Here is a 25,754-nt window from a genome sequence, read left to right on the forward strand (position 1 = left end):
TTTTTTTGCTTTTTGGAGGGGGAAAGGCAGGGCAGTTGGGGTTAAGTGGTTTGCCCAAGGTCACCTGGCTAGTACGTTTTAAACGTCTGAGGCCAGATTTGAACTCAGGTGCTCCTGACTCCAGGACTGGTGCTATTCACTGCACCACCTAGCCTCCTCAGCCTGCTTAGATTTTAAAAAGACTTGAACACAAGTTGGAAATAAGGGTATAATGAAAGAGGGAAAAAAACCCATGGTCCTGTAAGAGAAACAGGAACTGTGTTAAAGACTAGGATGAGTTAAGGTTTGTGAGGAGAGCTAAGGACAACAATTTATTTTTGAAAAGCTATTTGTGGAAAAGAGATAAATCGAAGAAGAGATAGATCACTGCTGTATGGGATGAGGAAAAAGAATCTAAGCACTCAGAGTTGGCTTAGTCCTATTTTGCTTTTATTTTCTTAGAAAAGAAGATGTACTGCAAAGGCAGAACAAAAATAGAAAATAGGGAGCTGCTCCTGTGATAAACAGGGAAATAATAAGAGAGCTTTGAGCTGCCCTCGATAACTTATGGACAATAAGCTGTTTTGAAAAAATGGGCAGATGTGATTGGTGAATTCCTGTAAAAGATCTTTGAACCATTAAGATGAATGGGAGAAAAGTTATGGCTAGAGAAGGGAAAATGTCTTGATTTTTTTAAAAAGGAAGAGAGTGGATTTTGCAAATTCCAGTGAATTTTACTTTAACTTCTGGAAAAATTCTAGACATTATAAGAAAGATATTATTACTTGATCTCTAGAAAAGGAATCAGTGATCACCAAGAGTCATCATGACCTCATCAGGAATAGTCCATGCCAACAACCCCTATATCTTTTCAAAAAGGATTACTAGAGTGGTAGATCAAGGTAATGCTATAGGTATAGTTTACTTTGTTTTCAGCAAAGGATTTGACAGATTCTCACATGCTATTCTTATGGACAGAATGGAGGAATATGGACTGGATGACAGTATAATTATATGAATTTGGAACTGGTTGAATGGTCGGACAAATTAAATCAGCTTGGTAGAAGGTCTCTAGTGTAATATCCTAGGGATCTGTACTTGGCCCTGGTTAATATTTTTATCGCTGACTTGTAAAAAGGGATAGGTGGATTCTCATCAAAATCAAAGCAATTAATTATAGCAATAACAAAAATCATATGATTACATCAATAGGTGCAGAAAAAGCTTTGGATAAAATACAGTGCTTATTCCTATTAAAAAACTCTGAAACATAGGTATAAATGGACTTTTCTTTAAAATGATAAGAAGTATTTACCTAAAACCATCAGCAAGACTTATTTGTAATAGGGATAAGCTAGAAGCCTTTCCAATAGGATTGGGAGTGAAACAAGGATGCCCATTATTAGCAGTATTCAACATTGTATTAGAAATCCTAGCAATAGCAATAAGAGAAGAAAAATAAATGGAAGAAATAAGAATACATAATGAAATAATAAAACTATCTCTCTTTGCAGATAATATGATAATATACTAGGAAAATCCTAGCAGTTCAACTAAAAAGTTAGTTAAAACAATAATTTTATCAAAGTTGCAGGATATAAAGTAAACCCATGTAAATCATCAGCATTTCTTTTTTGTGAGACAGCTTTGAGATATGATCTCATACCTATAAGAGTGGTGAAAATGATGGAAAGGGAACATGACAAATGTTGGAGGGATGTTGAAAAATTGGGACATAAATACACTGTTGGTGGAACTGTGAAATGAGCTAACCATTTTGGAGAGCAATCTGAAATTATGCCCAAAGAGTTACAAAATTGTGTATACCCTTTGACTTAGCAATACCACTATTAGGTCTGTTTCCCAAGGTGATCAGGGAAAAAGGAAAAGAGCCTATATATTTTAAAATATTTATCGCAGCTCTCTTTATGGTGGCAAAGAACTGGAAATTGAGGGGATGCCCATCAATTGGGGAATGGCTGAATAAGTTGTGGCATATGATTATGATGGAATAATACTGTGCTGTAAGAAATGATAATCTGGTTGATTTTAGAAAAAACGTGGAAAGACGCATGAAATAATGAAAAGTGAAGAGAACAGAACCAAGAGAACACTGTATACAGTAACAGCAATATTGTTTGAAGAATAATTTTGAACAACCAAGTTATTCTGAGTACTATAAATACTCGAATTAACTATAAAGATCCTATGAAGGAAGATGCTATCAAATTCCAGAGAAAACTGGTGAATAGAAATATGCATAGTATAGTTTTGTATATATTTATAAATCTGTGTCAGATTCTCTTAGTGTGGGGTGGTGATGGAGAGATTGAGACAGTTTAGAACTTAAAATGTAACAATAAAATAAAAAAATCAAAGATGATACAAAGCTGAGAGGGGTAGTTGGTAATAATGATAGTAGCTAATTATAATAATAGCTATGTGTAAGTAAATACCTCTTACTATGTGCTAAACACTTTACAATGATTATCTCAATTGATCCTCACAACTCTGAGTAGAAGCTATTATTATCCCCACTTGAGAGATGAAGAAACTGAGACAGACAAGGATTAAGTGACTTGTCCAGGGTCACACAGTAAGTGTCTAAGGCTGAATTTTAACTGCGATCTTCCTGACGCCAGACCTAGCATTTCTATCCACTAAGTCACCCAGCTGCTCTCAAACAATCAGTATCTGAAAAGATCTTCATAGGTTAGAATTTGGGGCAAATTCTAATAAGAAAGAGAGATAAAAAAGGAAATAAAAACGATAATATCCCTCTAATTTAGGAGATTTACTTTTTTAAAACTGGTGCTGATTTGAGTCATTACAATGAGGTAGGAGTGATATCCTCCTTTGAACTTTGTGACATACTGAGAACACTGTGGTTATTTAACGGTATGAAGTAGCATATTTTGTTGGATATAAATTTATTTTTTTCTCTTTTTTATTTTTTAGTTTACATAATTCATTTCCACAAGATTTTGAGTTACAAATTTTCTCCCCACTTTCCCTCTACCCACCACCCCAAAACAGCGATCCCACTGAATATCCCCTCCCCCAATCTGCTCTCTCCCATATCATCCCTCATCCCCCCCTCCAACTTTCCAGTAGGGCATGGTGGATCTCTATGCCCCAGTGCCTGTATATCTTATTTCCCAGTTACATGTAAAATTACATGTATATATATATATATATATATATATATATATATATATTTAAACATTTGATTTTAAAACTTTGAATTCCAGATTCTTTCCCTTCCTCCCTCTTCACCCACCCTTACTGGGAAGAAAAGCAATTCAATATAGGTTGTACATGTGTAGCTATGCAAAACATTTCCATAGTGGATATATTGTGAAAGACTGACTATATTTCCTTCCATCCTATCCCACCCCGACTTGTTCTATTCTCTACTTTGATCCTGTCCCTTTTCAAAAGTGGGTGAAAAAACTTCCCTCCCCCCTGCCTGCCCTCCCTTCCATCATCCCCTCTCTCATCCCCTTCCCTCTTACTCTCCTGCAGGGTGATACCCTATTTAGTGTGTATGTCATTCCCTCCCTAAGCCAAATTCATTGAGAATAAGGTTGACTCATTTCCTTTTGCCTTCCTGTTCTTCTCCTCCTTTGTAACAGTTTTCTCTTGCCTCTTCTATATGAGATAATTTACCCCATTCTGTCTCTCCCCATCTCCTCTCATTACATTCCTCTCTCACCTCTTAAGTATCTTTTAAGTATCATCCCTTCCTATTAAATTGGTCTTATGCCCTCTGTCTATGTATACCTGTACACATATATACACACACTCACATATGTATTCATACACCCATATACTATCCTCTGTAGACATATATATGTATGTGTGTATACACATACACACACACATTTCTGTTCCCTTCAACTATTTTCATATTGAGAAAATTTCATAAGTTAAAATTATCATTTTTCCATGTAGGAATGTAAATAATTCAAATTTGATAAGTTCCTTATGATTTCTTTTCCCTGTTTGCCTTCTCATGATTCTCTTGCTTCTTGTATCTGAATGTCAAATTTTCTATTCAATTCTGGTTTTTTCATCAAGAATGCTTGAAAGTCCTCTATTCCACTGAATGACAATATTTCCCCCTGAAACATGATATTCAGTTTTGCTGGGTAGGTGATTCTTGGTTTTAATCCCAGCTCCTTTGACCTCTAGAATATCATATTCCAAGCCCTTAGATCCCTCAGTGTAGAAGCTGCCAGATCCTGTGTTATCCTGATTGTGTTTCCACAATATTCAAATGGTTCCTTCCTGGATGCTTGTAATATTTTCTCCTTGATCTGAGCATTCCAGAACATGGCTATAATATTCCTAAGAGTTTTCTTTTTGGGATCTTTTTCAGGAGGTGATCGGTGAATTCTTTCAACCTCGATTTTGCCCTCTATTTCTAAAACACCAGGGCAATTTTCCTTGAGAATTCCTTGGAGGATTATTTCTAGGTTCTTTTTTTGATCATGGCTTTCAGGCAGTCCAATAATTTTTAAATTATCTCTCCTGGATCTCTTTTCTAGGTCAGTGGTTTTTCCCATGAGATATTTCAGATTGCCTTCTATTTTTCATTTGTTTGGATCTGTTTAATAGTATCTTGATTTCTCATAAAGTCACTAGCTTGCATTTGCTCCAATCTAATTCTGAAGGAATGATTCTCTTCAGTGAGCTTTTGAGATTCTTTTTCCATCTGGCAAATTTGGGTTTTTAAGGCATTCTTCTCCTTATTGCCTTTTTGAGCCTCTTTTGCCATTTGAGTTAGTCTATTTTTTAAGGTGTTATTTTTCTTCGGTCAAGTTGTTGACTCTCATTTTACAATTTTCTTGCATCATTCTCATTTATCCCAATTTTTCCTCCACTTCTCTTATTTGGTTTTCAAAATACTTCTTAAGCTCCTCAATGGCCTGTAAGCAGCTTATTCTTTTCTTGGAAGCTTCTAGAAGGTACATGAGTTCTGACTTCATTGTCTTCCTCCTCTTCCATGCCTCGATCCTTTTTGTCCCCAAAAAAGAAATCCAGAGTCAGACTGCTGTGCTTGCTTTGCTTCCTTTGTTTGCTCATGTTGCCATTCAATTACTTGACTTTTGAGCTTTTTGCCCCAGTACAACTCTGCTACCAGAGGAGGGAGCTTTGTTCCAAATGGCTGGGCTTTTCTCAGCTGCTGGAACTATTAGTTGGGTGCCTTCTCTGAAAGCCTCCACACACTCTGGCAAATTGGTCACGCACCCCAGGACCTCCACCCTAGACTTCAATCCAGATCCAAGCAGGTTAAAGCAAGAATGATTACCCCTCAGACTGGTTGCTTGGTCACCCTACAATCTGCAGGCCAGGAGCTCTGAAATAGCCAAGTGGTGGCAGCTGTGGTGCTCAGTGACTTCTCCCTCCAGGGGGCAAAGGCCAGAACACACTCCCGAACTACCAGTTCCCAAAGTCCACACTGTAATGACCGCTCATTTTTTCCTTAGTGTCTATGGGTTGATAATTCTGGAAATTGCCACAGCTGCTGGTGATCTGAAGTCCCTCCAGCCAGTGGCTGGTTGTGGCCACCCTGAGGCTAAAACCTCCAGCTCATGTGGGGCTGGGCTTGGCTCCCAGTGTGCTGTGCTGGCCCCTTCCTGCCGGCCTGCTGGACTGTCTTCAGCAGGAAGTTAGCTTCTCTGTGTCATTTTGTGGGTTCTGTAGCTACAAATTTTGTTTAGAGTCATTTTTTACATGAATTGGAGGAGGTGGAAGTGGGAGCCACATGGAAGTCCTGTTTCTACTCTGCCCTCTTGACTCCGCCCCCCCGGATAGAAATTTAAAAGGGGGAAGCTAAGTGGTACAGTGGATAGAGTACAAGGGCTGGAGTCAGGAAGACTCATTTTCATGAGTTCAAATCTGACCTCAGACACTTACTAGCTGTGTGATCCTGGGCAAGTCACTTAACCCTGTTTGTCTTAGTACCTCATCTGTAAAAATAAGCTGGAGAAGGAAATGGTATGTCAACCAAGAAAACCCCAAATGGGCTCACAAGAGTAAAACATGACTGTAAAGCTAAACACAAATTTAAAAGGCAGAAAGAATCAGTAGTGGAATAACGTAAGTTCACATCACAGCTATGCTAATATGTTACAAGTACATTCAATCATTACAAAATAAATACAAAATTAATACATCTATTAGCAGCATGAAAGGCCTCATGGATAAGATGGCATTTGAACCATTCAAGCTTAAAATGGCAGTAATACTTTTGGGACACCCTATGCATAGGGGTGTGTGTATATGTGTGTGTGTGTGTGTGTGTGTGTGTGTGTGTGTGTGTGTGTGTGTGTGTACTCTCTGAAATTGTAGAGTATCTTTCCATCACATGCAGTTATTTACATACCTATAGATCATTTTCATAAAGATTTTATACAGATGAGAAATCAGACATGTGGGTCGACAGTTACTTATGTCTTCTTGGCTATCTTTTATTGGTTAGAAAAACCATCCTTTTACTGAGATATCTTGAAAATTGAAAGCTGATCTCTGAGCACTTAAAAATTTTTGTTGGTAGTGGGATAAACCTATAAAATCAGTCACTTTTGTTTTCAAGTGATAGTGAGATAGCTGTAATGTAGTAGATAGAGAGCTGGCCTTGGAGCCAAGAATATGTGTGTCCCACCTCTGTTTTGTGCTAGCCATGTGACCTGGGTAGGTTATTGAAACTGCCAGTGCCCTAAGCTACCATCTAATTCTCTAAGGTGAAGTCTGCATTGGTAGGAGGAGTTCGTTTATCTAGGAATTACCTATATGAAATCATAGATCCTGGCCTTCTTAGAGTACAATGTACAGGTTCTGTTTTGAGTCTACATTCATATAGAGGCAAATCTGATGCTCAAAAAAGAAAAGAAAGAAGAAGAAGGCAATTGAAACTTTTAAAATGTGAACAGACCAGGTCAGAAGGAAACACAGAAAAGCAGGAAAATTCTGGAAGTAATTGGTTAAATTTATGTATTTATGGCAAGTGGCATGGAAAACATTGTTTGATATATAATCCTCTTTTTAAGTCCTCTTTTGGGGATGTTTGCTAAGTTCAGGACTATATATACATATACACACATTTACTAAGTTCAGGACAATATATACATTCATTTACATATTTCAAGCAAACAGTATTCAATGTTTCATGTACAATCCTCTTTTTATGTTCTACTTTGTATATGGAAATGCTCATGATGTGTTAAGTTCAGAATTTAAAAATTAATTTAAAAAAGGAGAAATATATCAAATCTGACCTTTAGAAAGATTATTAATTTACTGCAAAATATTCATCTTATTCAGTTTAAAATTAAACTCTGCTTGAGTACCCAGTGATAGCTACAGTAAACTCAGCCACATGTCATATCCTTAAATCATTTGAAAACCAGGATGTAGGGCTTTGCTACTACATGGGTCATGAATCAGTTCTTCCAAAGTAATTACTAACATTCCCCACCAAGGAGTTTCTCTTGTATGTGTATGTTTTACCTTCCCAATGAGACTGTAATCATTTAGAAAGAAGAAGCCCCTAGATTATGAAGGACAGGATTCAAGATATCATATATGCTCAATAAATATTTATTAATTTAGGATTAAACCTAATTTAGGATTAAAACCCAGGTATTGTCAACAGAGTAGGTAGGGAAAAATGGACTTTTTTTTGGCAAGGAAAGAATAAAATTTCTGGTTCTTTTTCTTTTAATTTACCTCAGTCTCTCCATTCTCTTTTATTATAGTCCTGAAATCATAGGCTTCAGAAGCTTCCATCCCAATCTTTCATTTTATAGATGGGACTCAGAGAAATTAAGTCACTTGCTCATGGTTATGAAGATACACCAAGTTGAGCCAGTGGCTAGGTAGAGCTCTGGGCTTGGAGTCAGGAAGACCCGAAGTAAAATCTTACCTCAAAAAGTTACTAGCTGTGTGACCCTGGGCAAGTCACTTAACCTCTATTTCCCCCAGTTTTCTCAACTGAAAAATGGGGATAATAATACTCTTACCACCCAGGGTTGTTGTGAAGATCAAATGAGATAATATTTGTAAAGGGCTTAGCATATGGTGGGCACTAAATAAATGCTAGTGATTATTATCATTAGATTCTAGGCAGCTGTCCTGAAACTTTTCCCATTCTACCATGATGCCATCTTCATCACATAGTCTCCAGAGACTAGAGAGGTTGAGGAGGGAGCGCAGACTTAGTAGCAGGTTTTGGAACAAAGTTTTTACAACACCGAGTCTATTGCATGGAATTCTCTTGATTCATATAACTTAAGACCCTATTTTCTCCAGCACTCAATCCATAGACATGAACCCCACTCTCAGAAAAAAAAAAATCAAGAATGCTAACTGCTCTTAGGATCTCTTCCACAATAGTAGGAAACCCTTTTAGAGAACATTTGTCTTCCTGTTTTATGCCTTGCTTAATTTTAATAATCAGAGGATCAATGGTCAAAACTACCTTTTTGTTCATACCCAGGGGTGTTATATGGGCCCAAATGAAATAATAGATGTAAAGCATTTTGCAAACCTTAAAGAATTATATTAAATGTTTGTTGTTGTTCAGTCATTTCAGTCATGTCTGACTCTATGATCCCATTTGGGTTGTTTTTTTTTTGGAGGGGGTAAGGCAAGGCAATTGGGGTTAAGTGACTTGCCCAAGGTCACACAGCTAGTAAGTGTGTCAAGTATCTGAGGCTGGATTTGAACTCAGGTCCTCCTGACTCCAGGACTGGTGCTCCATTCACTGCACCACCTAGCTGCCGCCTTCCCTAGCTCATTTTACAAATGTGGAACTGAGGCAGAGTTAAATGACTTGACCAGGGTCACAACAGCTAGTAGGGATCTGAGGTCAGATTTGAAGTCCTGAGTCTCTCTGATTCTAAGTCCAATGCTCTATCATCCTCTGCGTCGCCCAATCACCTATGTTAAATGTAGTTATTTTTATTATTGTTAGCCTCTAGTTACCAGGTTTCTAGTCTGGTTATGACTTCATTCCCCAATCCTTCTTCTGTAATTCCATTAAGCTCAAGTGATGTTTATAGACCAATTCTGGGGTGTGCTGGTAAATGTTTAACAACTGGACTCTTTGGGGGAAATGTATGCATGCATACTTTTAAGTTTAATGCACATCATCATTATTATTATTATTTTGCTTTTTGGAAGGCAATTGGGGTTAATTTGCCCAAGGTCACATGGCTAGTTTTTTTTTGTGTGTGTGTGTATTAAGTGTCTGAGGCCGGATCCGAACTCAGGTCCGCCTGACACTCTACTCACTGAGCCACCTAGCCACCACAATGCACATTATTAATACTTTCTTAAGTCTAGACAATTAAAAAACAATAATTCAAACCCTGATTTATAACTATTGCTGATTTCTGAAGTATAAATGTTCACACTGAAAATTTAACAATCTCTCAAAAACTGGTTAGACATGACTGCAGCATACTCCTTCCCTCCTCTTCCTTCCCTCTTCTTCCCTTCCCTTCCCCTCCCCCTGTCAAGGAAACTTGTTCGATCTTAAAATATTGATGGGAAATGTCCCACATAGAAACCAAACCTAATAATTATTCCTTACAGATCAATATGAGGAATAACCATTATTCTGGAGAACAAAGAATGAAGCAAGTTAACTGTCTCCTAAAAGGCAGATGACAGACTCAAGGTACAGAATGAAGCATATATTTAGGACCCAGCCATCGTGGGGATTTTATTTATTAGCAAGGTTTTTCTTTTTTCTTTTTTTTCCCAGTGAGGAGAGGGGACTATCAGAAAGGAGAATAAAAGGGCTGGTATTAGGGTTGACCCCTCCACCTCAAAAAAAAAAAAAAAGAAAAAGAAAGAAAAGTGTTATTAAAACATTTTAAAATGGTACATAGAAGATAACAGGAGATAGGTAATAAAGAATCATAGACAAGTGGAACAGCTTTGAAAATTACATTGTTAGGGGCAGCCAGGTGGCTCAGTGAGTAAGAGCACTAGCTCCAGTGTCGGGATGACCTGGGGATCAAATCCGGGCTCAGATACTTAGCACCACACCCAGAAATAACTGGCCATGTAACCTTGAGCAAGTTACTTAACCTCGATTGCTTAAAAAAAAAAATAGAAAATTACATTGTTGAATTGATTATATATTTAAAAGGAAAAGCAAATTGTATATAACATAAATTTGAGGTTAAATGTACAATCTTCTTTTTCTGTTCTATTTGTATGTGGAAATTGCTCATTTTATCTGGTCTTTGTTATGTTCAGAATTAAAAATTGTTAAAATTATTTTCAAATTTTTTTAAATTAAAATTTTTTTTTTGTTAAAAAAGAAGGGTACCTTATTTTGAAGGGTGTAATTAGATAAAAGGAGTGGTGGAATGAAAGGATCTCAGTTGGAAGGGCTATCAGATGCAATCTTGTTCTGCCTGTCTCTGGACATAAATCCTCTCTCCAATGTACTTTAGAAATTGTCATCCGACTTTTGTTTGAAGACTTGCCTTGATTTGAAACCCACAATCTCTTGAATAGTCCAATCCACTTTTTTATAGGTCAAATTGTTATGAAGATTTTCCTTATGTTAAACCTAAATTTACTGCTTGGTAAATTATATCCATAGCTCGTAGTTATGCCATCTGAGACCAATCACTTTTACATGTGATAGCTCTTGTAAAACCCCTCATGAATCTTCTTTTCTTTAGATTAAATATCTCTAATTCCTTCAAGTCAACTTTGTAGTGCCTCATATAGATTAGTATTATATGAGGGAACATAGAATTTAGTGCTAAAAAGTATTTCTTCAATACAGGAGAAAATTGAGGTTCAGTGAGATTGAATTACTTGACTAAGGCAGGAAAGATGACATTTGAATCCAATTTCTCTGTTTTTAAATACAGAACTCTTTCCCCCCCTATATTACACTCTTTCTTAGGACATCTACTAGGAAATTCATGAACCAGAGGGGAGAAATATAGTACAGGTCATTGGGTGACAACTATTTTAGGGAGAAATAGAAGTAATATTGTGATAGAAGGCCACTCAGTTAGAAAGAGGTTTTGTTTAATGTATTACCTGCTAAATTGGCATGGATGGTAGTGATAGGATGTTTCTTTTCTTTTTTGGTATCAATTTTAAAAAAAAATTCTTTTTTAATACAAAATTTTGAGTTCCAAATTTTCTTTCCTTCCTCCTTTCCTTCCCCCCTTCCTGAGATGGTAAGCAATTTGATATATGTTATATATGTGCAATCATGTAAAACATATTTCCAAATTAGTCTTGTTGGGAAAGAAGAAACATAACAAAAGGAAAAAGAACATGAAAAAAGTAGAGTGAAAATAGTAGGCTTTAATCTATATTCAGACTCCATCAGTTCTTTCTCTGGAGATGGATAGCATTGTCTATAAAGAGTTTTTTTGACTGGTCTTGGATCACTGTATTGTTGAGAAGAGCTAAGAAGATAGCGGAAGATTATATAATGTGGCTGATACTATTTACAATGTTCTCTTGGCTCTGCTCACTTCACTTTGCATCGGTGTATCTAAATCTTTCCAGGTGTTTTTGAAATCTGCCTTCTCATCATTTCTTATAGCACAATAGTATTCCATTACATGCATATACTACAACTTATTTAGCCATTCCCTATCTGATTGGCATACCCCCAATTTCCAATTCTTTGCCACTACAAAAAGAGCTACTATAAATATTTTTGTACATGGAGGTCCTTTTTCATTTTTTAATCATCTCTTTGGGATGTAGACCTAGTAGTGGTATTACTGGACCAAAGGATTTGCACAGTTCCATTGCCAATAGGATGTTTTAAATATCTAGACAAATGCCCTGTTAGAAACTACAAAACATGAACTTTGAAACATACTAAATTTCTCCTCTATAGAATTATATTTTTGTCAGTTTAAAAATATTGAAACATTGAAACATATACCAGGGGTTCTTAATCTGGTGAACATTGGAGCCTATTGATAGATTTAAGAGAGGGTCCATGAACTTGGGTTGATTGATTGGATGGGAGGGAAAAAATTACATCTTTGATTTCACTAACTTCTAACTGAAATTTAGCATTTCCTTTACTAATAAATATAGGTAACAAACCACAGCATTATTAGTAGCACCTAGGGAAATCACTTATATTTTCATATCATATTACAGTTATTATTGATCTCCAAAATATAACTTTGTTCATCACTACTCTGAAATTATTATAGTTATTTGACTTGCCACTCACTATTACCATTTCACAAATTTGTTTTTCATAATGATTTGATATTTAATGTAATTGGTTTCCTTTATAATCCTGTGCATTTTCTCTTATGCATGTAAAAACATTCTTCTGAGAAAGGGTCTGTAGGTTTCCCCAGGCTGCCAAAGGGGGTCCAAGACACAAAAAGGTTAAGAATTCTTTGTTTAGAGATGGCTACGTGGCACAGTGAATAGCACACCAGCCCTGGAGTCAGGAGGACCTGAGTTCAAATGTGGCCTCAGACACTTAATACTTATTAGCCATGTGACCTTAGGCAAGTCACTTAACTCCAATTGCCCCTCCAAAAAGCAAAAAGTAAAATAAAAAAAAGAATCCTTGGTTTATATACATATATAACTTCAATGAGCATGGTAGTGCCCTAAACTGGTTGGAAGGGTTATTACATTATGTTAAAATTCACAATAGTTCTCTCTTTTTGGATGTAGAATGTCAGGTACCCCAGTTACTATTAAAACACTTTACTCATGTAATATGTAATAGATTACAGTTTTTTGCCAATAGAAACTAGTGTTTCTATAGCCATTTTTGGTTCTTATTTTAGAGCAATGTGAATTACTTTGATGTACTTACATTTGACGACAGCTACATCTGTTGAACTGAGTAACTAAATTCATTTAGTACTTATGAATTCCAAACTGATATATTTCCTAGCAGCCTTGAAATTCTTTACCTTGGATTCAAACTACAACACTTGTTCCAATAAAATCTTTAAATAACATCTCCCAAGGCCCAACCAAATTAAATTTACCTTACAGACAAGCTTCCCACTCCTGAAACAACAGATGTCATGAAAATGTATAGAGGAGAGATTTCTTAAGTGGGAACATTCCTTAAAATAGAAATAATAAGGAAATGAAAATAAGCTAAAAGGTGATGGGTTGGGGGAAAGGAAACATGTCTTCTATATGTAGGTTATACAGGAAATTTAACTTTTTCGCCTTCATCATAAAACACATTTAAAATTAGACAATTAGGGCAAGTGTTTTACTTATGCATTAATGGTCACATATGTGATTTCTGACATTTTGTGTAAGGGAAACACCACAAAATGCTCAATTCACATACTTCTCTGCAAATGTGGAGTGATCATTCTTGTAATTCCACTGTCAGCTTAAAAATGTCAAACTCTACAATTTTAGAGGAAGAAAATTTGCATGAAAAAGCAAATTCACTTCTTAGCCAGGAAAATTCTGGTAGCAAATGTTAAAGCTTCTATATTCTGATTGACTAAGCCAAATCCTCAGTTGAATATAGGGGATAAGCTTAAGGAGGAGGAATATTTAGGGTTCCAGTGCATGAACCCATCCATTCTTGTTTTTTTTTCTTTCCTTTTTCTAGCCACAAACTTATATAAAGAAGCTGGGAAACAAGGACAAAGAAACTAAGTGTGGATGAGTTGGAAGATGGAAGAAATACATCTCCTGTTTGTGGAGATATGGTATAGTAAGGAAAGGAAAGGGTCTTCAAATGTTAGCTCTATAGGAATGAGTATGCTTCAAGGTTCACTACCTCTAATTAAGTATCTAAGTGGTTCTGGAGCATTTAATTTCAAATTGGAACCTTCTCTAAATGAGCTTGTTGGTTAAATTTCTGTTGCTCAGCCATTAGAGTTTTTTACATATATGTGTGCATGTACGTGTTTGTGTATGTGTGCATGTGAGTGTGTGGTATGTGTGTATGTGTATGTGTATGTGTATGTGTATGTGTATGTGTGTAGGTATCTCAAACTCACCATATAAAAAATGAATTAACTTTTCCCTCAAACCCACCCTTCTTCTGAACTTTCCTATAATTTTCCTCCTACTCAGGCTTGTAATCTTGTCACCTTCTACTCCTCTTAATCTCACACCATATCTGCAACCGGTTACCAAATCTTGTTGTTTCTGCCTTTGAAACATTACTTTCATCTGTCTTGTCCTCTGCATTTATATGGTTGATATCCTTTTTCAAGTCCTAATCATCTCTTTTCTTTGACTATTATAATAGCATTTTTTTCCGTTGCAGGCACAAAAAATGGTATTTTGTGCCCTGAGTTACATCTAGTAGGGAAAATTGCAAGAGGGGAGAGATGAGATGGAAGAAAGCATGAGGAAAGGGTTATGGGGTCACAGAACCAGAAGATTTCTGTAGATTAAGTTCACTTAGTTTTTTTTAAAACAGTATCTTATTTTCCCCCTAATTGCATGTAAAACATTTTTAACATTCATTTAAAAAAAATTCTGAGTTACAAATTTTACCCCTTCTACCCTCCCCTTGTCTCTCCCTGAGAAGGTAAGCAATCTGATATAGGTTTTACATGAAAGTACTCAGTTTTTACACTGAAAGAGTTCCTCTCTTGTCTCATTGAGAAGACAGGCATGGGTGAATGTCTCTTTCACTGTATAAGGGTCACAGATGGCAGAGGGGCAGTGATCTTCAAAGTATCCCTTCTCTTTCTGGCCAAGCATCCTGGGAATGTGAACATTGGTGCCACAGTTGGCTATGCCAGCAGAGAACTCATTGATGTGGATATCTTGTGGAAATCTGTCAGGAGACTGGTATTGCCTGCATCCCCTTTCAGGTCATAGGCTTGGATATGGTACTGGGTCACTTACTTAGTCTCTCTATGGCTTTTTCAATGTACTTTAGACCATTTTCCACACTCATGGCCTTGGTACTGAAGTTAGTGTGGCAACCAACTCCATTCCAGTTACTGGGGATTGATTTAGGATTAAATGTTATGATCATTCCAAAATCTTTACACATTCAATGGAGAATGAAGTAGGAAATCCAGAGGTGATCTCCCATTTCAATCGCTTCTCAAGGTCATATCTGGAACTCCCACTGAGCTGGCATTACTTCAGCATTTGTTCCCCCAATTTTGGCTTTAGCATATAGACAAGCACAGTAATGAACATCCATTATATCTTTTCCCTAGGCTTTATTGGTTTCCATACCACAACAACACAGACCAGGGGCCCAGAGAAACCATTGAAAGGCAACCAAAGGAGTATCCATTTGTTCCCAAGAGAGTATATTTTTGCTCCATGCCAAACTATTGTTTCTCGTTGGATACAATATCCATTATACTTTTACATTTATCCTTTATAGCTCAAATTGGTTTTTGCAGAAAACTTAATAGAAAACCAGTTTGTTGCAGTCCTTTCTTAAGGGGGAAGGATATCAGAATAGAGCAGCAGGAATAAGGTACACATCCTGTTAGGGTCTTCAGACTGAAAAGTGCCAAAGTCATCAAAATTCAATTCTGGTAGTTCATCAGTGCCCTTCAGTTCACAATCCAGAGTCCAGGGTTTATAGTGCAGTCCTCACTAGTGCCATTGATCCAGATATACATAATTAGGACTTTGTTACCTTGAGGCAGGCCTGATATTTTTGTTCAAGGGAGAACTAAATGAGGTGGCCATGTTGGATGCTGGCCTGGGAGAGTACATGATGATATGGGTCATAGTAGTGGTGGTAAGTGAGGATTCAAGAATGACACTTAGCTCTAAGCCTGGATGACTGAGAGGATGGTAGTACCTGCCATAGTAATAGGAAAGTTAGGAAGGGGGAGGGTTTAGGGTAACAAAGATAATGAGTTCACTTTTGGACTTATTGAATTTAAGATATCTATGCGACAATCAGTTAGAAATGTCCAGTAGGCAATTGGAGATGGGAATCTGAAGTTATGACTGGGTAAATTGATCTGAGAAGCATGATGGTGATGATAATTAAATCCAAGGGAGCTGATGAGATCAGAAAGTGAAATAGTATAGAGGCAGGAGAGAAGAGGGTACGGGCAGAGCTTTGAGGGATGCCCATGGTTAGTGAGCATGACCTGGATGAAGATCCAGCAAAGAAGAATGAGGAAGTGGTCAGACAGGAAGAAGGAGAACCAAAAGTAGTTCAATGTCACAAAAATCTAGAGAGAAGAAAGTATCAAGGGGAAGAGGGTGATTAGCAATGTTGAAGGCTGCAGAGAGTTCAAGAAGGATGAGGATTGAGAGAAGGTCATTAGATTTGGTGATGAAAGGATTATTGGTAACTTTGGAGAGAGTAGTTTGAGTTGAATGATGATTTTAGAAGTCAGAATGTAAAGAATTAAGAAAAGCAAAAGAAAAGATTTCTGCACAAGGGAATTGTTGGGAATAATCTAAAATTGAGTCTTGGCAGGGCAAGATCTTCAGGAGGATAAGGGGGCAGAAGACTTGAAAGAAAAGGAATGTGTAGAGTTGATCTGGTTCACCAATGATGAAGGGAGAATGTAGCCAGTGCAAGGGTGATGACCTGGGAAAGAATCAAGGGGTGGAAGGACTGGAGGGCATGGTAAGACCAAGAAAAGGGTTTGGGTTTGTGGTTGTAAGACAGAAGGAAAGATGAAGTCTCATCACAGATTGTGATGAGATAAGGGAATTTCAGAGCTCATGAAGATGGAAACGGAACATCTGTGGGTGATGGCAAGATCAAGAATATGACCAGTATCACCCAGGTGGAGTCTAGGAGGTCATGGGAAATGGGAAAATTGAGAAACTGGGGGTTAGAGGTATTTCAGAGATTATCAATATGTATGTGTATATATATATATGTGTGTGTGTGTGTGTGTGTGTGTATACATACTGTATCAACAATGCAATATTCACAATGCCTACGGTAACTATAAATATACTGATATGGTTATTAATCACAAAATATACCAGGCTCTTTACATGGGAAATAAAGCTAGAACATTTATTCAAATACCAGAAAACTGAGTCCCAAAACCAGAAAGTCAAATGAAGTTGGCACACATAGTTAATGTAGTAAGTACCCACATTCTCAAGCCTTCAAAACAGAACAGGTTACCTCAGGCAAAGGTCCTCCTCTCCCCACTCATGGCAACTGCTCAGCTTTCATGCAGCTTGCTCCCAGCAGCTCCAGTCCCCTGCAGTTCCTGTCCCTGGCAGTCCTCAGCAGGAGTCCTTAGCAGAAACTCTGGCTGGCTCAAAAGTAGGAGTTTGCTCCACCACCACCGTGGCACTGCTGCTGCTGCCACCGCCACCACACTTCTAGTCACCTCACGAGCTCTAGCTTGGCTTCCACTTCTTCTTGCCCCACCCCTTCCTGCTACATCAGCAAGTCCAGCGGGATATGGAAGATCTTTAAATCCCATAACCCTTACACATACATGCATATTTATATTTCTCTATATGTTGAAAGCCCCAGTATAAGGGGAGGAGTTGAGAAAGAAAGGCTATGAGCTAGATACTGAACTCACTGAGGAAAGAAGGGGAGTGTCCTGGAGATAGTTAATTATGGAAACTCCATAGGTCTGATTTACTGGACAAAATACTATATTCCATTAAATATAAATTCCTTGAGAGCCAGGACTGTTTCATTTTTGTCTTTATATCTTCAACATTTAGCACAGTGCTAGGCAGCCAAGTGGCATAGGGGATAGATTAGTGGATCTGAAGTTCAAATCTGACACTCACTAATTATGTGATCTTGGGCAAGTCACTTGTTAAGGAATGTTAAGGGGTCCCTTGAATTTGTTTTTTGAGTTGCCATATTTTTCAGAAACATTGGATCCAGAGTATGCAGGAGACCTTGAATGAGCTGACACAATTTGTTCTTTTCACCCCAAACTGGACTTTCTCTGTGTCTTGGGAGTCAAAACAGGCACCATGCAATCTGCACTAGACTGGAACACTGCTTATGCAGCTGGGATCCTTGTAGATATGCAGACTGTCATGTTTTCATGGTCTAACATTTCCTAAGTGAAAAGAATGCTGCTTTTGCCATCTTAATTATTCATGATTTCTCCTCCCTTACCACTCCCATTTAGTTGGAGATTTATATTTCTCCTCCACTCTGTTGCAAATTCATAAATATGCAGCTTCTGCTTTAATTGTGAACTCTTTCCCCTGGCTTAGAGTTCCATATGCATGTTCATTTCTCTTGTAATAAATCTAGTTGCAATGCAATGGCTCATGGACTTGTAATATTGTTCTTGGTTAACTCACTTAACAATACCTCTATCTCCTCATCTGTTAAATGAGCTGGAGAAGGAAATGGCAAAGTAGTATAGTATCTTTGTCAAGAAAACCCCAAATAAGGTCATTAAGACATGACTGAAACAACAGAACAACAAAAAGTATAGTGCATGGCATATAGTATTTGTATTGAATTAAGTGGAAAAAAATTCATTATTTTTCAGTAAACTATAAATTGGTACAGTGTTTTCACTCTCTTGTGTACCTCAGTTTGTTTTTTTAAGAAGACAATTTCTTTTATTTTTAAAAATAAGTTAGTACCTAAGTATAATGAAGGACTGGTCAATAAGCCTGGTCCTTATGAACCTCTGCAGAATGTTAATAGCATGCTCAGCCGATGTGATTCCTCCTATGGGAGAAGCTGGAGAACCTGCTATTGGTAGTTCTGATGATATGTAATAGAAGTGCCTTGTAGAGAGCATGTTTAGACATTTTGTAACTGGTTCTGGTCTACTAATCACATGGTTAATGCAAGCCTCTTTGATTGGTGGGAGGTAAGGAATCAGAAATGGAAGTGCTGGAGTGGCTAGCTCAGTGAATAGAGCACCAGCCCTGGAGTCAGGAGGACCTGCATTCAAATCTGGCCTCAGACACTTAACACAAAAAACTAGCTGTGTGACCTTGGGCAAGTCACTTAACCCTAATTGCCCCTCCAAAAGAAAAAGCAAAAAAAAAAAAAAGAAATGGAAGTACTTTCAGGCCTTACTCAGTCTTGCCCTCTCTCTTGGTGGGACCTCTTCTCTTGGTGGGACCTCTTCTCTTGGTTAAGCCCTTCACTGATTGTAAAGAGAAAAAATGTGAAAATAAAAATAAAATTAAAAAAGATAAACAGGGGAATTTCTATTTTATTAAGGAACCATAAGAAGCCACTGGAGTTGATTGAGTAGAGGAGTCATGTGGTCACACCTGCACTTGAGAAAAATCACTTTGGCAGCTGAGTCAAGAGGATGGACTGAACTAGTAAGTGATTTGAGGCAGGAAGACCAATTAGGAGGCTGTTGCAATTATCTTGGTGAGAGGGGATGAGGACCTGATACAAGTTGGTGGTTGTATGAGTGATGAGAAGGGGGTCAGAAGTGAAAGATGTTGAAGTGGAAATGACAAGATTGGCAACTAATTGGGCATGTGGGATGAGGGAAAATGAGAAGCTCAGGATGGTGCCAAAGTTACAGACCTGTGGCAACAGATGGAGCAGTAACACTGCTATTACTACTGTAGTAGAAGAACTTAGAAAGAATGGACTTCTTATATCAGTGCTCTTGGTTTTCTCTTGCTCTGTCACTTTTGATATATATTGTTGTTGTTTTTTTTTTAAACAAAACCAAAAACAAAACCAGGTTTTCACTAACTCACCTAGCCTAGAAGTGTAGATTGGCTATTCAACAGGCTAATTGAACTCTAATTGGCACTGGAACTTTGACCAACTCTGTTTCTCCTTGGGCAGTCTAAGTATCCCTTGCAATTGGGGACCTCAATGTATTAATGTTGAATTTGGTGTAGACATCTGATAGACTTAGCACAGAACCCTTGAGCTCCAGAGATCTGTCATTCTCAATGTCTGCGGTAGTCAGTCAACTGGCATTTATTTCTTTTATCTTTTAAATGGTATTTTATTTTTTCCAATTACGTGTGAATGCAATTTTTAACATTCTTTTTAAAATACAATTTTGAATTTCAAATTTTCTCTCTCCCTCCTTAGATGGTAAGCAATTTGACATAGATTATGTGCAATCATGTAAAATGTATTTGCATGTTAATCATGTTGTATAAAAAAAACCAGCAAACAGAAAAAACTACAAAAAAAGCAAAAATAGTATGCTTTGATCTGCATTTAGACTACATCAGCTCTTTCTTTGGATGTGGATAGCATTTTCTGTCATGAGTCTTTTGGAATTGTCTTGGATCATTATTATTACTGAGAAGAGTTAAGTCTATCAAAGTTAATCATCACTAAATTTTGCTTTTACTGTGTACCATGTTCTCCTGGTTCTGTTCACTTTGCATCATCAATTATTAAGTTCCTACTATATGCTAGTCTCTTATAGTATGTGCTATAAGCTGTGGGAATACAGTGAAAGGCAAAAGACAGTCCCTGCTCCCAAGGATCTTATGATCTAATAGATTATAGGGTCTGGCAGAACTTTCTAACTGTACCCATTCTCCTATCAGAGATTGTCTTGTTAAGAGTCTCTCTCTCTTTCTCTCACATATTATATATATATATATAGTATGTATGTATATACACACATGTATGTATATATACATACACACATATACATGTATGCACATACACTCTTTTTTTTTCTTTTTGGAGAGAGGAAGGTAGGGCAATTGGGGTTAAGTGACTTGCCCAAGATCACACGGCTAGTTTTGTGTTAAGTGTCTGAGGGTGGATTTGAACTCAGGTCCTCCTGACTCCAGGGCCAGCGCTCTGTTCACTGTGCCACCTAGCCGCTCCCACACACACATACTCTTGACATGGAAGTTACTGTAGGGGATCTTTTGAAACTTGGTAAATTTACCAAACCCTGGGCAGCAAGGTGGCACAATGGATAGAATTTCCAGGCCTGGTGCGAGAAAGACCCATCTTCATAATGTCAAATCCAGCCTCAGAAACTCACTAGCTATGTGACCCTGGGCAAGTCATTTAACCCTGTTTGTCTCAGTTTCTCATCTGTAAAATGAGCTGGAGAAAGAAATGGCAAACCACTACAGTATCTTGTGACCTCAAATGGGGTCACAAAGAGTTGGAAACAACTGAAAAATCATACAACAATCACAATAAAATGTTCCAAAGTTCCTTATTTTTAACTGTTTCTCCACTATTCACAATATTAGAAATATTCTAAAAGAGTCATTTATTCACTGGCAAGACATGATGGTAGGGGAGAAACTCCAAGACTGAGTTCTATTCCACATTGGTACTTTGAAGGAAAAATATCCTGGTAGAGAACAGAAGTAGTTAAGGAAACAGATCATTCCATGGGTGCATCTAGGGAGTTAGTTTTCTGTGGAAATTCATATTCCTGGTTCTCTGTTTCATCCTATGGGGTGGGAGTGAACATCTCTGTAATTATTTCTCATTGTTTACCAAGTAAAGTCCAAATCCCTTCACTTGGCCTTCAAAGAGCTCCCCAATCTAGTCACTTCCTACTTTTTCAGTCTTCCTATTAATTACTCTCAAATAAGTGCCTCATGCTTCAGCCCAATTGTGCCACCTACTCATTATTTCCCCTCACATTAATTGAGGTCTGACAAAAATGTGCCACCCTAGGGGCAAATTGTCAATGTTCTGTCTAGGTCACAATTTTTGTAAATAAGAGATAATAAAAATTTAAAAAATAAGTGGATCATCAACCACAAGACTTTTAAAATCTTCTAGGCTTTCCTAAAGAGAACTATATGATCAGCATTTAAATTTTTGTTTCCTTTTACATTTGAATTTCTTTTATGTTGTTTTCATATTTATTTCATTGCCAATTGCAATGAAGACAGCTGCTATTGTGATTACTTGGAAGTTTTTTTTTTTTTCTAATGAGAGCTCTTATTTTAATGTTTGTCATTTGGCAATCAGTTCTGCCACAACTCTTAGAAGCAATTATCAGGTGTGTGCTAATGGATCTCTTCACGCTAGATACAATTGAGAACCTAGAATTGCACCCATGTGGTGTATTTATAAGGCCACTAAACCTTGTAAATGCTTTTTAAAAATACATGGAGCCAAACTCCATCTTTAATTGAGCACATGAGGAGCTTGAATTGTGAGTGTTTGTGAATTGACAGAATTTAGATTCCTCCTAAACAGAGCAAAAAATCTTTCTTCATGCAGAGTTTTCCCATAAGAAACAAATTTATGTAATAGCAATGTTTAAATTAGGTGCCATATCCCAGGATCATAGACCTGAGACCATTCTTTTCTGATGGGCACATGCTCCTTTAACTGATATAAGACAAAATGTAACTACTTTATAAGTCTGGTATTGAGGAAGAGAATCAGCACCCATTAAAAATCAATTTATTAAAAATATTATTAATTGAAATTTATACAGCATTTATTATGGGCACTGTGCTAATTGCTCTATAATTACTATCTCATTTGATCCTCATAACAACCTTGGGATATAGGTGCAATTACTACCCTCATTTAAAAAAATCATTTTAAATATTTTATATTTTCCCCAATTACATGTAAAAACAATTTTTAATAGTTAAAAATTTTTGAATTCCAAATTATCTCCCTCCATTTCTCCTCTCTTTCCTGAGATGATAAGTAATCTGATAATAGGTTATACATGTAGCACCCATATTTTAAACATGAAGTCATGTCATTGTTGGATTTTAGAGAGGTTGAATCAGCAAACAGGGTGGTGTAGTGAACAGAGTGCTGGAAATGGATTCAGGAAGACCTTGATTCAGATTTTATCTCTGAGACTTACTGAGTGACCTGTGCCTTAGGACAAATTACTTTATCTGTAGGAACTTTCATCTCTTCATCTTTAAAATGGAGAGTTGGGGCGGCTAGGAGGCACAGTGAATAGAGCACGGGCCCTGGAATCAGGAGGACTTGAGTTCAAATGTGGCTTCAGACACTTAACACAAAAAACTAGCCGTGTGACCCCAAAGTCATTTAACCCCAATTGCTCTACCTTCCCCCCTCCAAAAAGCAAAAAAAAAAAAATAAAATGGAGAGTCTTTGTGAGGTTCACATGTGATAATGAATGTGAAATGCTTTATAAACTCAAAAGCACCATTTAAGTGTCAGTGGTTGTCATTAACTAAAACCCCGTAGTTGTTCTGTAAACAAAATTGTGTTCTACTAAACAGAAGCTCTTCTTGCCTCCTTCTCTATGATAAATGTACCCTAAGTTGCTAATATTTTTAAATGAGAAATATGTACAAAACCTCAAGAATATTAAACATATGTGGGCTTCAACATTTGAAATATTTATACCCTAAATTCAACATACATGTTGTCTGAGAGTATTGTTACTTACATTTGTAAACCAGCATTATAGTTCTGAATGGCAATTTTGCTGGCTTTCAAAAAGAAGTCCCCTTGGATGCCAAAATCAAAGTTAGCTATATAGTTATGTCTTAATTAAGAGTGCAATAGAAATGCTGTAGAGAAGACATAGTTAGTAGCTAGCTGCCATTATTATTGCCAAAAAAGGTCAGACATTATATGTAGTCACATCCATAGTCTTCTGCTTCAACAAAAAGTAAGGGGGTTGCCTTCTCATATCTAATTTTCTTTTTTTGGGGAGGGGTTCTAGCTTGGTTATTGGAATTTCTTAGTATTCTGTCTCAGTTCTTTTTAGTGTCCTTTCCATTTAAATTGTTGTAATCCTTGTGTACCTTGTTCTTCTGGTTCTGCTTACTTTTCTTTCTATTAGTTCATATGTCTCTGTGACATGAATCTCTATATTCATCATTCATCACAGCATTACACTCATGTACCATAACTTGTTTAACTATTCGCCAGTATAAGGGCATCTATTTTGTTTCTAGTTCTTTGCTACTATGAAATTTGTAGCTAAAAATATTTTGCTCTGTATGAGTCCTTTCTTTTTGTCATTGACCTCCTTGGAGAGGACATGATTGGCAGTAGAATCTGTGAGTCAAAAGTTATGGACAGTTTTGTTACATTTGTCAATAATTGCTTTCAAGAATTGCCAGACCAGGGGCAACCAGGTGGCGCACCGAGTAAGAGCACCGGCTCTGGAGTCGGGAGGCCCGGGATCGGTTCTGGCCTCAGATATTTAACACCCACACAAAATAACTGGCCATGTATCCTTGAGCAAGTTACTTAACCCCAATTGCTTAAAAAAAAAAGAATTGCTGGACCAGTTCCATCAATGGTACATTAGTGTGCCCATCTTTGCACAATCCCTCCAATGAGTACTACTCTCTCTTTGGTCATTTTTTTTTTTCCAATTTGTTGAGTGTGAGTTAAAACCTTAGAATTGTTTTGATTTGCATTTTTATTATTGTTAATGACATGGAATAGTTTGTGGTACTTTTGACAGCTGTTTGTTCATATACTTTGATGGCATCTAATGGGGAATGAATTTAGTGTTATATGTTTCTGTTACTTGCCTGTATATCTCAACTATCAGAGCATCATCAGAGATACTTAATACTAAGCTTTTTTCCTCAACTGCTTTCCTTCTTGTTCTAGTTACATTAATTAAGTGTTTATGTAAAAATTTTTCATGGTCATGTCATCAAAATTATCTACTTTATCTTTTATAATTGCTTCTATTTTTTTTTTTTGGTCAAGAATTTACTTTCTATATATAGCCATAAGTAACTCATCTGTTTCTCTTACTGGCGCAACTAGGTTTTCAACCTGGGGCACTTGTGTGTTGCTCTGCAACTTCTAATGAATGATGGGAATGCTGACATGAAGCTGTAGAACGGAATAAGGATTGGGGTTGGTGCCAGAGCTTCTTCTGGGGGCCACATTTATTCAAACCAAGAGAAAAGACCAAGGGAAATTCTCCAAAGACTCTAGGGAGGTAATTGTGAAATCAGGGAATCACTCTCTTTACATACATATTTTGTATGTATGTAAATATGTATGTATATATATACATATGTGTGTGGGTGCACACACACATAGGTATATACTTATATATGTGTGTATATAGACACACACATACATATGTACATACATATATATGATAGGGAACTTTCCTGGTGTCCTTCGAATTATCCTAATAGGACCAATAAGACTAAGACTAATAAAGTAGGGTCTAGATTTAATGCTGGGATAGCTAGGTGGCACAGTGGACAGAGCTCTGGGCCTAAAGTCAGGTAGAATCATCTTCCTTAGTTCAAATCTGGTTTCAGACATTTATTAGCTATGTGACCCTGGGAAAGTCACTTAACCCTCTTTGCCTCAGTATCCTTGTCTGTATAATGAGCTAGAGAAAGAAATGGCAAACCACTCCAGTATCTTTGCCAAGTAAACTCCAGACAGGGTCACGAAGTTTCAGATGCTCCTGAAATGATAGAACAACAGATGTAATCCTACCCTAACACTTCTTTCATCAAACCAGAAATCTTACTTCTCAGCTTAGGCTAGAGATAAAATGTATAGAATAAATCTTTTTTGTTGTTCTTTTATGTGCTTGGAAAGGATCAATTTTCTAAGCTGAAATAAATCCTTCTAGGATAGAGTTTTCCTTGTAAAATATTAATGGCCATTTTCCATCTGGGCTCATCAGTTGAATTCTGCAGAACATATTTGATGAGCCATGTGACAGCAGCTGAAGGGCAGAGTATGTAGTTAGGCAACTGATTTGATAGATTCATTAAGCTGTCTGAAGCAACAAAAGAAGGACTCCTATGTTAAAATCAGTAGGGGCCAAAACCTTATTTAATTTGTCTGTAGGGTCTTTTTGTGTTTAAAGAAAATGTTATTCAGACAGTTAAGTTCAGAGTTCCCCTTCAGAACACAGATGTAATTATACCACTAA

The 25,754-nt window shown here is 37.1% G+C and overlaps 1 pseudogene; it reads right to left on the minus strand.

The window, feature by feature from the left end:
- Positions 1–14,568: 14,568 nt before the first annotated feature.
- LOC138143787 (glutamine synthetase pseudogene) lies at positions 14,569–15,666 on the minus strand (annotated as a pseudogene).
- Between the last annotated feature and the right edge of the window lie 10,088 nt (positions 15,667–25,754).

The sequence above is a fragment of the Petaurus breviceps genome, unplaced genomic scaffold, assembly GCF_028583685.1.
Source record: "Petaurus breviceps papuanus isolate PSGF00001 unplaced genomic scaffold, PetGlider_PUasm1.0 90667, whole genome shotgun sequence".
Classification (NCBI taxonomy): Eukaryota; Metazoa; Chordata; class Mammalia; order Diprotodontia; family Petauridae; genus Petaurus; species Petaurus breviceps.